This window comes from Eretmochelys imbricata, chromosome 2 (genome assembly GCF_965152235.1).
Source record: "Eretmochelys imbricata isolate rEreImb1 chromosome 2, rEreImb1.hap1, whole genome shotgun sequence".
Classification (NCBI taxonomy): Eukaryota; Metazoa; Chordata; order Testudines; family Cheloniidae; genus Eretmochelys; species Eretmochelys imbricata.
In genome coordinates, this window is record NC_135573.1 from 88,655,141 (window position 1) to 88,667,210 (window position 12,070).

The following is a 12,070-nucleotide window of genomic DNA, read 5'->3' on the forward strand; positions in this document are numbered from 1 at the left end:
GGTGTTGGTAAAAACTCCGTAACTGAATGTTGCATTGAGATTTCCCAGTAAAACAGGACTAAAATCCCTGTTTTATACCTAATGATAGAATACAGTCTTCAAAATTGCCACAGGAACTCTTCATGGGACAACTAGATTTTCTGTAACTCTTTAAATAAACCTACTTCCTCAGAGACTGGAATGGCTTCTCCGGAACTGGTCTAGCCTATCAGTTCAGCAGTGTACTTAAAATCTTCCATGAAATAGTTTTCATGATTCCTAAACAGACAAACAACTGCCTTTCCTGAAGTAGTGTTAAAGCTGGCAGGAGAGGGAATGAACACTTCTTAATTTATACAGCTGTGCTTTTCTTGGTTTTGCTAAACACACCCTTTCCAAAATTCCAACCCATTATTTATTATACTTGTGAGGCTCAGTTGTAGCAGCGAGATTGAATTTCAAAATGAGGGCCTGTCATTTCAGATACCCTACCCCATCTCCTATGCGCTCTCTCCTTCAGACAGACAACAAGATTCTGCCAGCAGTAAATGTAATGAGATGAACGGAGTGAGACTATTTCTGAGGTAACCGGGACCCTGGCCGCTTAGAGCTTTACAGACGTAGAAACTGATATAGTGAATTTCACATGACAGTGAACTGGAAGCTAGTGCAGTGTAATATGCTTTCACCTGTCTGCCCTCAGAAATTGAGAAAGTTTCATTCTGCATTAGTTAGCCAATGGGATGATTGTGGGCTTACACTGAGAATTGCCTATATATGAATCCCCATTCTTGGGAGTTGAGTGTTCTGGTGAACATCACCTAAGAATAGGGATCCATACAAGCAATCATCTAAAAGAACTATAGTGGCTAGTGAAGGAACCTTTGTTTCCTCCTGTTGCCAGCTGTATTTATAGCCTTTGTATGACAAAAATATTGCTTGTAATATTAAACTGTAACAGTTAGTCTTTGACATTAGGATTTTCTTCTAAAGGAATGTGTGGGAGTTGCCTGGTTAGGAAATACATTGTAGGAAAATATCTCTATGCTCATGAACACTAATCAGCGTGTTTACAACCCTCCCTTTTGTATTTTCCACTGAATAGACACATACAAATTCCTGTGGGGGACCCTTACGTTACCACAGAAAGTTGCACAAAGAATCCATTCTGTAGAGATCAAGGAGTACTGAATCTCAAGTGAATAAATGAAGCAGGTGGCAAACTGCCATAGTATTAATGTGTCCAATAGCTCTAGGATTATGCTTGAAGGCTGTGGAAATGAGTCAGAGCACTACTTACTGAAACAAATTCCCTTGTTGATTAGACTCCTGAAAGAGATTCAAGATATGCAGGTGTTTAACATATCCAGAAACTCACATTTAAAAAGAGGCAGAGTACAAAAATGTATTTAAGGGACACCAAACAAAGTAGGCACTGAGATGGAAGATACATTTCCTGGCACCGATCACATGCTCAACCAACAGCCAAATTATTTCTCCATTCTCTCGTATTATATGGAAGGGTGAAGACGAATCAAAAAAGATGCTAGATGACTCCTTGGCAAATGCGGAAGTCAAAATATATTGCTGCTTTGTGATATAGGTATATCACTGGTAACCATGAAGCTTCATTCTAAGTTTATTCCAAAAGCAAAGTGAATGTGCAGACCTATAGAGCTAACTTGATCCTTATGTGTTTATCGATGCTTCTTAAAGAGTGGTTGGGTTTTCTACTCTTGCAACATTTTTAAGGAGAATATAACATGACTTAGTTATATTCTAATTGAATTATGGAAAACACTAGGTTTTTTGTATTTAACAAAACCTCTGTTCAGAAGAATGGATGTGCTGCTGAGTTTCTAGGTGCAGGCCACATCACATTTCCCTCTTTACCTAACAATTGCTGTTTTCTCCAGCTGTTCTTTGTTGGGAATAGACTCATAGTTCGGCATTGGCGTGGAAAGAGTCAATGAAGGCAATGTTCTACACCGTCCTTACTACAGGACTACCCAGCTGCATGTGGCTTTCCTCACACCTACTACTATGCTCGCAGGAGGAAGAAGTGAGACCCACAGCATTTCTCTTTGTATAGAATTGCACACAGTGTTTCAAAGTGAGATTTTCTAGCAGATAAGCTCCTCTAACTGCATTGTATAATTTTGTTAAGAGAATGGAAGAGGTCCACTACAGTAAGATGAAGACACTTGCATGAGTCCTCCACTAGGATGGCAACTACTGCAAATCTATTAAAATGGTTGTGATGCACAGACTAAAAATATAGCCGTGTGTTGTGGTTGGTAGTGTTGAAAGATGACATCCACTTTTTGAGGAACACTGGGAACTTTAGAGAATTTTAAAAGTACAGTGACCTCCACACCCTAAGAGTCCCTAAACTACGAGGAAGATGCTGAGAATGTGGTGGAGTTTCCTCTGTGAGCAAGATCAGGCAAGGAGTAAGAACTGTGCTTCCTTGCCCCAGCAGGAGGAAAGCTCTGACACTCCAGAAGGTGACCAGGCAAAAGATACCTGTTGTTGCTCCCAAACTCCTCCCCTTGTCAGTAGAAAGAAGAGGTCTTGGCTCCTGTATCAGAAGGAATCTACATGTTTAGTGAACGGAAGAGAGCCTTGGCACTGTGTGTATGCGATGCCTACAGTGGGAAACTGAAAAGCCTAAGATTTGTCTCCCTAACACCCACGTTTACTTTTTCCATTTGAAAACAAAACAAAAAGATCACATATCCATTTATTTACCGATCATAAACATCTATTATAAACTTTTTTTAGACCAGTAATTAATAATTTCTTACTGTACAATTACTTACTGCACTAAATAATGTCATTTGCCAGGAAAAAAATTAGTATCAAAGGAAGAAAGCATACATAGTATTCTGGATATTTCCAAAGTGCCTGTCCAATAATGGGAGAACCAGCTAGCACCTTTCAGTCCATCAAAAACACAGATTCTAACAGCTCCAAAATAAGATTTACCAATTACGGTAGAAAGGGTGTACAAAACACTTGAATATGGAATTATTAACCTTTTGACAGAACCTCGGTTAACTAGGGCTCTGATGTACGTTAACATTTAATATTTACTGTACTAAATGGAAGCGAGGTAGCAATTCTACAGTTCAGAGTGTAAATAACTTTCCATTGTAAACTTAATTACAAACCCCCCACTTTAAGATACACACACGCGCACGCATGCAAAAAGGATTTTTTTAAAGGTCTGGTTTCTGGCCAAAGGAAATTTCTGGCAAACTTGGAGAATTGGACCAGAAGTTTCTGTGATATGAAATTCTGAAAAATGAGGACCTTCATATTTTGAATAGTCTTCTAATTTTAGTTTTCTAAATCCCAAACTCAAAAATAGTCTCAAAGTGATTATTTTTCTAACGTTCAGAAGCCTTGATTACCACTAGTTCATAGGATTATATCTGCTACAGTCTGGGGCTAGCATTAGGAAGTTTTTCCTATGGGCCTCTGGACACCTTGTGAAGTTTGCCATTGGTCTGTAAAGATTGCAAGAGGTCTGGCTGTATAGGAGGCTGTACGCTCTGCCAGCCAAATCATTTGTTCAAGAAAGTTAAAAACTCCACTGGCATGTCCTGTTGTGGTGCACATTTCACCTCAAATAAATTAAAGCAACAGAGACTTGCAGAGCATATGAACTACTTACAGCAAGTTTTCAATGATCAATGGGCCAGTTCATCCAATCCTGCACTCAAATGCAAGACAGGGCCCTCTGGGAGAGAAAAATCTACGAGAGGATCACTTTGTGGAGACTCTCCCGCCTCGCCAATCCTCCACCAATGATACTCCCTCCCTCTTTGAAAAAGGCTGCAAGACCCACTCCCAAACCTACCTAATCCTTCTAGCAGACTACCCAGAAACCTTCATAAGGACCTCAGATCCCAGTTCACGTGGCGGGTAGGGAGAGGGGCTCAGACGCAGCCAGAAAGGCAAACCTCCTCTAGAACCTGGTTCACATGATGGGGGTAAGGAAGAGGGGATCACACCTCTGTAGATGGGAGAGGAATGAGAGGATGGATGACAGCCTGGTACTTTTGTCTCCTCCAAGGCTTCCTCCCTAGTGTCCCACACCGTCCCTCCTCATTACTTGATCCCCCAAATCACCCTCCTCTCCCAGTGAGCATTTGCCTAGCATTATTTTCTTTTCAAACCAAGTTTCAGCGCCTTCTGACCATTCTGCAGCAGTCCTGTCACCTTTCCTGAAATAAACACCCCCCTTCGACAGAGGCAGATGGCAGCAAGATATGTTGTCCCCTTGGGTTGTTTCAGATTGCTGCCCTGACTGCACCGTGCCTGCTGCCTGGGGCTCAGATGCAATGACCACAACAGGTTAATAATTCCATAGTCCAGTGTTTTGTACACCCTTTCTACCGTAATTGGTAAATTTTATTTTGGAGTTGTTAGAATCTGTGTTTTTGATGGACTGAAAAGTGCTAGCTGGTTCTCCCATTATTGGACAGGCACTTTGGAAATATCCAGAATACTATGAATGCTTTTTCCTTTGATACTAATTTTTTTCCTGGCAAATGACATTATTTAGTGCAGCAAATAATTGTACAGTGAGTAAGAAATAATTACTTAATGAAGCAATATTGCAGACCTAAAAAGAGTTTATAATAGCTGTTTGTGATCAGCAAATACATGGAAATGTGATGTTTTTGTTTTGTTTTCAAATGGAAGAAGTAAATGTGGGTGTTAGGCTTTTCAGTTTCCCACTGTAGTCATCGCATACACACAGTGCCAAGTCTCTCTTCCGCTCACTGCACGTGTAGATTCCTTCTGAGACAGGAGCCAAGACCTCTTCTTTCTACTGACAAGGGGAGGAGGTGCAGAGCAGCAACCGGTATCTTTGGGAACACAAGTGTGGGGCAGCCCTGCGGGTAGTTATCCAGCGCGTTAGCGCCTCTCCTCCTGCACACGCTCAGTGGCTGAGCCACTTGGCCTTAGACCCGCCTGGCGGGCACCGAGCTGGAGAAGCAGTTTGGCCAAAGAACATTTTTATTTGAACCCCCCAAGGCCTGACGCTGCCAGGGCCGGCGCAGGGACTCTGCTTTGATTGCTGCCGGCACACGTCACCTTTAAGGAAAGCTATTTCACTCAGGGGGCTGCACCTCTGGGGCACCCCTTGGCCCCGGACTTGGATCATTGACCCCCCCCCGCCCCCCCCCGGATTTGGAGGCACTCGGGGTCGCCGCACAGATGTCAGAGCGCGGGGAGCAGCCAAGCTCCAAACAGAAAGCGGGGCTGGGAGACTCGCTCTTAGCCACCCACCCAGACCGCTCCGGGTCCAGCTGGCACCCGCCCTGCCTGGGCACCGTGGCCAGAGAAAAGCCCGGCGGGGCGGCCGGGGGCGGCTGAGGCGGACCGTGGGCAGGAGGCGCCCGCGAGCTGGACGCGGGCACAGCGCGAGGCGTTCCACCCTCCGACGTCCAACCTCCTTCCGTCCCGGCCTCTGCTTCAAGGGATGGAACTACAATTCCCAGCATGCCCCACGCGGCCATGTAACACCCACTAGGCGGAGACTTAACTGTCTCCAGCCGTGCGCTAGCGCACAGTCGTCTCCCCGTCGCGTACTCACCGAGAATACGCATGCGCGCCCCGCCCGCCGTTTGCGAAGCGCACGCGCAGCTCCATCCCGCCTCTTGTGGCTGCCTTTGCTACACGCATGCGGACCCCTTCGCCTACCGCTGCCGGGGGCAGTCGGGTGGGGGAAAGGCTGGTGCCGGCGCATGCGCTTTGGCAGGCTCGCTGTATTCACGCATCCGTACCCGTCCTTGTAAACGGGCGGCGGAGGCGGAATGGGGCGCGAGGCGGGGCGCGCGTGAGGCCGAGGCGGAGCCGAGCCGCCTTGCAGGCAAGCGGAAACCCGGGGTCGGTGCTGGGGTCGCGTATGTGGGGGTCCCCGCCCCCATTTCCCAGTGTGGGGCGACCGGGGGGGGAGTGACTTCCGGGCCGGGGGGGTTAGAGTGCGGCCCCCGGGGGGAGGGACAGTGCCAGGGATTCCCCCCCAGGGACCCTCTCCCCCCCCCGAGCGCCAGGGACCCTCCTCCGCCCCCCCCCAGCGCCCTCCCTGGAGAAGCGTTTACACCGGGGACCACCACCACCACCTCCTCGAGGCTGCTGCTGCCCGTGCTGTCTCCTGGGCAAGGGTGTGGCAGAGCCCAGCAGCCCCCCCCACCCCGCAACAGTGACAGGGGCTGTGTATGCCCGCATCTCCTATTGCCCCAGCCCGGTGCCCTCAGGGATTGGGGGAGGCACCTAGCTTTTGCACCTGCTGTCCTCTCCCAGGGTGAGCATCGTACCTCCCAGTGGCAGATACCAAGCTCCCTGCACCCCACGTACTCCTAAATGGTTGTATGCTGTGAAACACACATGAGATTCTGTGCTTCGCCTATAGCACCAATGGGGAGGACTGTGGTGCTGCTACATATTACTGTCCTGTCTTTTTCATCCACTTACTCTTTATTTCCTTGAAGTGGAAATCTGTCATAAAAGAAACAAAACTGCCATCATGCTCTTATATATAGCGTGTTTGGAATGTACCTGCTATGGTGTGCACGGTACCAGCCATTAATAGTATATTTGTTGTTACAGCTGTGCTATATAAGTAAAAAGGTGGACCCTGTCCGAAAGTGTTTGTTATCCATTAAAGCAAAATGGAATGAAGGGGGCAACAGAACATGGGGAGGAAAGTGCATTAGGTCAAAGAACATTTTGTTCTGGAAACACTGAGGTTTGTAGTCATTCTGAGGAGTTCCACAGTCCTGGGTAATTTGCTAAGAAAGCTTTGCCTTCTGCACAAATCAGCCCCCCCCCTTTTTTTTTTTTGAGATTGACAAAGTCCATTGTTGCAGTGGAACAGAGTGGACCTGCTCACATAGAGTGAAGATAATGATCAATCAGGTGTAGCACCTTTCATCCTGAACGCTCTTGATCCACTTCAAAGAATACACGTACAGCATCACTAAAATGCATCTGCCAATAAGCTTGAAGGTGGCAGTCAGGTGGCATCTAGTAAGATGTAGAATAAGAAGGAGGGGAAATTATTAGAGCATTTGAGGTCAATCTCTACTCTTACAAAAATGTTATGGGATCTCAATAATCATACAGGTGTGGATAAAGCCTTTATTGCATGATGCAGTTCAACTTTTTTCATGTTGACTTCTAGTAATATATAAATCAGTATTATTTAGTATTTGTAATGCTTAGGGGCCAGAGTTATACACCAGGACCTCATTGTGCTAGGTGCTGTACAAACACATAACAAAAAGACAGTTTCTGCTCTGGGAGCTGACAGTCTAAGTTTGAGACAAGAGATGACAGATGGTGGAGTACAATTAAACAGTGAGGCGGTATTGATCAGCATGGTAGGCAGTGGTCTGTGCATACTAGCAGCCTAACCATTATCATGTTTTCTGTAGGCATCACAGCAAAAGGGGAGTTCTGAGGGGAGATTAGAAGGTGGATAGTGAGGTAGCTTTGTAGATGTTTAGAGAGAGTGCCTTCCAAGTCTTTGGGGCACGATGAGAGAAATAATATACTGGAATAAACACACATTTCAGCTATTTGCGTCCAAAAGTATGATAACTTAGTGTGGATCTGGGTTCAGTTTCTGGTTTTGCCAAAGGCTTCCTGTGTTGCCTGAGAAAGTAACTTAATCTTTCTTTACCACAGTTCCCCATCTGTAAAATGGGAATAATAAAACTTCCTTTCTCCCACCCTTTGACTTGTCTATTTAGATTGTAAGATTTTTGAACTTGGCTTGCTGTAAACATAGTTTTTGTACTAGTATAACTTTCAATTAGGGATATGATATGTTTTTTAAACAAATGGTTAAAATAGTATGCCACCTAATGTGGACTCTTATCTTGGTATAAAGGTGCCTTCTATCATTGTAACTTATTTCCATTCCTGTATGGAAATAACTAAACTGGTGTAAAGCATCTTTATATTGAAATAATTGGGTCCACACTAGATGGGTTATACTACTCTCAGTGTACCAGTGTAATTAAAGCAGTACAACTTTTGTGTGTAAAATCCTTGTTATGTGTGTGTATGCTGCATCGAGCACATAGGCACTAAACTAATACAACTCTAATTTTTATGTTATATATTATTTGTATTGCTGTTTGCAAAAGTTTAATGGTAGTCTGCCAACTAAAAATACTTGATAGGCTAGATAGATGAATATTTAAGATATTACTGCCTCAAAATAATCTATTGTATACTCTTTTTTTTTCTTATTACATAAAATCTGGCAACATGTAACCAGTGTCAGCAGAAAGGAACACTGGGGATGGATTGCTGTCGTATGACAGTAAAGGGGCTCAAGCAAACACACATACTTAGCTTAATGCACTTGAGTAGTCTCACTGAAATCGGTGAGACTACTCTCATGTAAGTATTTACAATATTTGGGAGCTTAGTTTTCCATTTTGTGTGCATGTTTTTAACATTGTAAAAGGGTTGAAAGAAATTTTAAACATAGAAAAAGTGACTGGAAAAAACATAAATTGGACGAGGACCAAGGGAAGTCATTGCCCTTCCGGCTCCATATTTACTACAGTAGAACCTCAGAGTTACAAACACGTTGGGAATGGAGATTGTTCATAACTCTGAAATGTTCGTAACTCTGAACAAAATGTTATGGTTGTTCTTTCAAAAGTTTACAGCTGAACGTTGACTTAACACAGCTTTGAAACTGTACTATGCAGAAGAAAAATGCTGCTTTTTACCATCTTAATTTAAACTAAACAAGTTCAGAAAGAGTTTCCTTACCTTGTCAAATCTTTTTTAAAACTTTCCCTTTATTTTTAGTAGTTTGTTTAACGCAGTAGTGTACTGTATTTGCTTTTTTTTTTTTTTTTTGGTTTCTGCTGCTGTCTGATTGTGTACTTCCGGTTGCAAATGAGGTGTGTGGTTGACCAGTCAGTTCATAACACTGGTGTTCATAACACTGAGGTTATTTCTAGTGTAATTCTTTGAGGCTTTCTGGTTTTGGTTTTTTTTAATTTTCTAATTTTTATAAAATAGAAATATCAAAAGTCTTAAACTGCTCAATATAGAGAAAAATTGGACTTTCTCTTTACCATTTAAATTCTTTGTGACATTACTGAACAGTCATGACACTGAAGGCATCCCATTGTATCCTGGAACATGTCAGCAGTCTCACAAAAGAAACTTTCACTGACTTGGTGGTATATATAACTTTTAACTGCTTGTTAGTTGTTTGAAAATTCTGCTTCTCATAGAATGCTGGAACAGCATTGTAAAAATGGAAAATAACACTCTAATCTTGCCTGCCTAACTCCAGAGTTTGGGGGATTTTTCAAGTCTGCAGGACTTTCACCAGTGTCTCTGCCAGTGCCACAGCCATGGGTACAAAAGATGTGAAAGTGACATTAAATGGAATTGACTTTGTTCAGGCAAGCCACCAAAATGAGTTGTTGATTCCAAGTCATCTGGAATCTTCTTAAAGCTGATGTCCTGTTTTCTAGATTTTAATAACAAAAAGGATTTGTCAATATCTTCAAATAGAAGAGAGACATAGGGGTATAGAAAAAGTTGAGGAAAGCCAAGAGGAAAATCTCAAGGTTTCCCATTTTAGGCAGGAATGCCATTGACCCAGACTAAAGTGAATGATTGCCGATTTGAGTGACAGTTAATTTTAAAGTAAGACATCCAGTGGTTCAAAGCAAATGTCAATCTAAATTAGCCATCATAATGCACAGTTTTTGTGTAAAAAGGAAATGTCACTAAGCATTTTTTGTGGTTACCTTTTTTTATTTTTGTTTTGTTATCTCCCAGTGATCAAAGTACTATTTTGGTACAGTAGTTACACTACACTGAATATTCTCATGTTTATGTGGACTTGTTTAGGTTAGTGCACAGTGATCGCTTCCTACTTTGAATCAGAGTTTCAGCTGGTGTCCTGCTGCCTACGTAAAGAGTCAATCCAGCAAGGGGCATGTTAGTCAGCAGAAAGGAACAATGGGGATGGATTGCAGGCTTATGGCATGCACTGCTACAGACTAGGGACTGAGTGGCTAGCCAGCAGTTCTGCAGAAAAGACCCCACTGGGGGTCACAGTGGATGAGAAGCTGGATATGAGTCAACAGTGTGCCCTTGTTGCCAAGAGGGCTAACGGCATTTTGGGCTGTATAAGTAGGAGCGTTGCCAGCAGATTGAGGGACGTGATCATTCCCCTCTATTCGGCATTCGTGAGGCCTCATCTGGAGTACTGTGTCCGGTTTTGGGCCCCACACTACAAGAAGGATGTGGAAAAATTGGAAAGAGTCCAGCGGAGGGCAACAAAAATGATTAAGGGGCTGGAGCACATGAATTATGAGGAGAGGCTGAGGGAACTGGGATTATTTAGTCTGCAGAAGAAAAGAATGAGGGGGGATTTGATAGCTGCTTTCAACTACCTGAAAGGGGGTTCCAAAGAGGATGGATTTAGACTGTTCTCAGTGGTAGAAGATGACAGAACAAGGAGTAATAGTCTCAAGTTGCAGTGGGGGAGGTTTAGGTTGGATATCAGGAAAAACTTTTTCACTAGGAGGGTGGTGAAGCACTGGAATGGGTTACCTAGGGAGGTGGTGGAATCTCCTCCCTTAGAGGTTTTTAAGGTCGGGCTTGACAAAGCCCTGGCTGGGATGATTGGGGATTGATCCTGCTTTGAGCAGGGGGTTGGACTAGATGACCTCCTGAGGTCCCTTCCAACCGGAGTATTCTATGATTCTATGACAGTAATGGGGCTCAAGCAAAATGAGGAATGGGTTGGAAAAAATGTAGTATGTGAGAATAATACCAACATTGTGCATATGAATCAGAATGTCAAATGTATCATCCATTTTCGCAAGAATTAACAACCATAAAGGTTCAATTCTATTTAAAAACAGGTCTAATTTTTAGAATGCTAGTTATACAGCGAATTTAAAAAAAAAAGACTGATGACAAATCTCTCTTTAACTAATCCCGAGTTATTGAAGGGATTCTCAGGTCAGTGTCAGATTAAGTGTTCAAATTCACTTGATTGTTAGGGTGATCAGTACCTTAAGAATTCCAACTGTACATGTTTGTACTGATCTTGTTGCAGCACTTTTGAAAAGAAAAAAAAAAAAAAAGGGAGAACCCACTTCCTGTGTGTTACACTGAAAATAAATGGATGTATATTGATCTCGTTGTTGTTTCACTTCATGTATTTTGTCCTAATAGGAGTCCTTGTGGCATCTTAGAGACTAACAAATTTATTTGGGCATAAGCTTTTGTGGGCTAGAACCCACTTCATCAGATGCATGGAGTGGAAAATACAGTAGCAGGTATATATACAGTACATGAAAAGATGGGAGTTGCCTTACCAAGTGGGGGGTCAGTGCTAATGAGACAATTCAATTAACAGTAGAATATCAAGAGAGGAAAAATCACTTTTGTAGTGGTAATGAAGGTGGCCCATTTCAAACAGTTGACAAGAAGGTGTGAGTAACAGTATGGGGAAATTAGTTTTTGTAATGACCTATTCACTCCCAGTCTTTATTCGGACCTAATTTGATGGTGTCCAGTTTGCAAATTAATTCCTGTTCTGCAGTTTCTCGTTGAAGTCTGTTTTTGAAGTTTTTTGTTGAAGAATGCCACTTTTAAGTCTGTTATTGAGTGACCATGGCGTTTGAAGTGTTCTCCTACTGGTTTTTGAATGTTGTTATTCCTGATGTCAGATTTGTGTCCATTTATTCTTTTGCATAGAGACTGTCCAGTTTGGCCAATGTACATGGCAGGGGGACATTGCTGGCACACGATGGCATATATCAGATTGGTAGATGTGCAGGTGAACGAGTCCCTGATGGTGTGGTTGATGTGGTTAGGTCCTATGATGGTGTCTCTTGAATAGATATGCGGACAGAGATGGCTCCGGGATTTGTTGCAGGGTTTGGTTCCTGAGTTAGTGTTTTTGTTGTGTGGTGTGTAGTTGCTGGTGAGTATTTGCTTCAGGTTGGGGGTCTGTCTGTAAGCGAGGCCTGGCCTGTCTCCCAAGGTCTGAGAGAGTGAGGGATCGTCCTTC

The 12,070-nt window shown here is 43.4% G+C and overlaps 1 protein-coding gene across 4 annotated transcripts in view; it reads left to right on the top strand.

Moving 5' to 3' along the window:
* Positions 1–5,670: 5,670 nt before the first annotated feature.
* RALBP1 (ralA binding protein 1) overlaps positions 5,671–12,070 on the top strand; it is a 68,278-nt gene continuing 61,878 nt past the window's right edge. For 3 of the 4 annotated variants that reach the window (XM_077810442.1, XM_077810440.1, XM_077810439.1), the window contains exon 1: positions 5,671–5,866. The gene's annotated coding sequence lies outside the window, so the exon portion shown is untranslated. Of the gene's footprint in view, positions 5,884–12,070 lie in introns of all 4 variants that reach the window. The other variant, XM_077810443.1, reaches the window with a different exon arrangement.